The sequence below is a fragment of the Chrysochloris asiatica genome, unplaced genomic scaffold, assembly GCF_000296735.1.
Source record: "Chrysochloris asiatica unplaced genomic scaffold, ChrAsi1.0 scaffold00066, whole genome shotgun sequence".
Taxonomy (NCBI): Eukaryota; Metazoa; Chordata; class Mammalia; order Afrosoricida; family Chrysochloridae; genus Chrysochloris; species Chrysochloris asiatica.
Genome location: NW_006408584.1, coordinates 17,075,601 through 17,078,475, shown reverse-complemented (window position 1 = coordinate 17,078,475; position 2,875 = coordinate 17,075,601). Strand labels below are relative to the sequence as shown.

Below are 2,875 nucleotides of genomic sequence, written 5' to 3'. Positions count from 1 at the left end.
ACCAACCACTAAAGTCAATAATGATGAAATTGAAGAATTTTCCAACTTCTTCAGTTTGACCTGGATCAAGCATGCAATCAGTATGCATTGATAATTACTGGAGATTGGAATGTGAAAGTTGAAAACAAAGAGGAGGGAAAGGTCATTGGAAACTATGGCCTTAGTGATAGAAATGACACTACAAATCACATTTTGCAAGACCAAAAACTTATCATTTCAAATACCTTTTTCAACAATACAAACAGCAACTACACATGGGGATCTCACCAGATGGAATAGACAGGAATCAAATTGACTGCCTTTGTGGCAGGAGAAGATAAAGAAGCTCAATATCAACAGCTAAAACAGGGATGGAGAACATCCAGCCCGCAAAATCATTTGGTCTGGCCCTGCCAAGGCGCCAGCAGGTGGAACACGAAATTCAGTAAATCCAGGAACTTATCATAGCAACATAAAATTTGAGGGACAAGCAAGGAACATCCATTAAGAGATAGACAGGACACATACAAGTACATGATGGGACAGACTCGTATGTTTTTTGTTGGTTGACCATAGCCCATCGACTGTATTGCAGTGACTGAGAGGACAGTCAATGCCAGGCAGACTGAGAGTATACACATTGCAAAAGTGTTCACATACTGTGGCAAAACTGCGGTGATCTGGTGATGATGAGAAGAGATGTAATGAGTTGATTCATCTCTACATTGATGACTTTGCCCCTGATGATTGGTGACGATGTTGTCGACTTCTTTGTCGACACAAACAATAGCTCCTATACAATCTTTATCCACATGTCCACAATCAACAATTCTTGCAAAAACTGACTCTCAGATAAAAATTAAGGAAATTTCAATACACAGAAAAGACCTCAAGAGTTGATGATATGAACTCTGAATATGTTCCAAATCCAACATGCAGGATTAGAATAGCAATTAACGCAAAATAATCTCGTCATTGGTGACACACCCACTGGATAATTATTAAAACTTAAGTGGTGTGACATCCTACAAATGGTGACTACAAAGAAAAGAAAACTTGATGCAGAATGTTAATCTCTCTAATAGAAATGGACAGATGATTTTTTGTTGTTGTTGAAGTCAAAGGTAAATCTGTGTGCCTAGTTTGTGGCAATGTGTTAGCAGTAATTAAAAAATACCAATCTGGAACATCATTACAGCTCAAAAGATGCTAAACTTAATGAATTGGGAAGCCAAATGTGTCTGGACAAAATCAGTGCTCTTCAGCAGAGTTTGGAATCACAAGTGGCTCACTAGGCCTTGCTGTGACAGAGACAATGTTATTCAGATGAGTTAAGTAGTGAGTGAACTAAGCACAAAGTAGCTGAGGGAGGGAAAGTTTGTGAAACAGTGCCTGGTGCTGTTGTGGAGTTGTTGTTGTTGTTGTTGTTAGGTGCCACCGACCCATAGTGACCTTATGCACAGCAGAACGAAACACCCTAACTATTGTTGCCACACTTGAGTCCATCGATGCTGCCACTTGACTAATCCATCTTGTTGGGGTCTTCCTCTTTTTATCTGACCCTGCACCTTACCAAACATGGCATCCTTCTCCAGTTGTTAGCACAAGACAAATTAAAATTGTCTCATAATGTTAATTTGTCTCAGATAACTGTCTCAGATTGGATTACTAATTCAGCATAAGACATTGAAAACACCTTGAGGGATTTTGCAGATTTCCAATTTTTCTCTTTGGCTTGTGATGAGACAATGGGCATAACAAATACTGCCCAACTGGCCATTTGCATTCATGGAATAACTGCAGTTTGACACACAAGAGGAACTGCTGTCACTGGAAGCCATGCATGATACTACAAGAGGCAAGGACTTGTTTGAGAGACTTATTTTATCATTGGAAAAACTTGAGCTAACATTTGAAAAGTGAAGTGGCCTCACTGGTGATGGAGCTTCAGTCATGGTTGGCTTGCAAAAAGGGTTAATTGCATTTGTCAAAAAAGGACTGAATCATCTCTGTCTTGATCCAAGTGATTTAATTATATGCCACTGCATCGTACATCAAGAAGTATCTGCGACGTCAACAACAGTGTCATGCATAAATGCTTTTGTCAAAAGCAGAGGGGTTAACAGCCACCAGTGTAAAGAGTTGCTGAATGATCTTGACTCTGGGTACAGTGATCTTAATTCTCACTGTGAAGTGCAGGGGCTGAGTCGAGGGAATATGCGCATGAGGTTTTACAAACTGCAGGATGAAGTCAAGCAGTTCATGGAGATGAAGAGAAAACCTGTCAGGGAACAAATTGACAGCAAGTGGCTGTGTGATCTAGCATTGATTGTGGACATTGACAGGTATCTCTCAGAGCTGAACATCAAGTTGCACAGCCCCAACCTGCTTCTCAGCTCCCTGCTTTCAAATAAGAAATCATCTGAAGCTAAATTAAGGCTGTAGAAAGTGCAATTCGAAAGGAATAAAATGATGCATTTCCCCACTCTGGAAGAACAAAAGCCTTCTAAGACACTTGAATATGCTGGTGAATGTGTGAAACTAATTGATACATTTAATGAAAGATACCAGCTAACATCACATGCCTCACCAAAGGGAAGCAATTCCAGCCATCACATTAGGGCTTGTTTTTTTTAAGTGCTGTACATTTTAAATCAAACAACCCTGTATAAGGTTCCCAAGGTGAGTTTGAATTGCAAACCTCATGTTTATCAATCAAGTGCTTATCCTATAGTGCCACACCAAGACTCTAATCACAGACATATTGTTCTGACTCAAAGTGACCCCGTGTAGTGTTTCCAAGAGCAGCTGGTGGGTTTGAACTACTGACCTTCCGATTAGCAGTCCAGTGCTTATCTTACAGCAGTACACCAGGACTCAATCACATGCATAGAAA

General features: G+C 40.2%; 1 pseudogene; it reads right to left on the bottom strand.

The window, feature by feature from the left end:
- LOC102837596 overlaps positions 1-1,934 on the bottom strand; it is a 5,212-nt pseudogene extending 3,278 nt beyond the window's left edge.
- Positions 1,935-2,875: the final 941 nt, after the last annotated feature.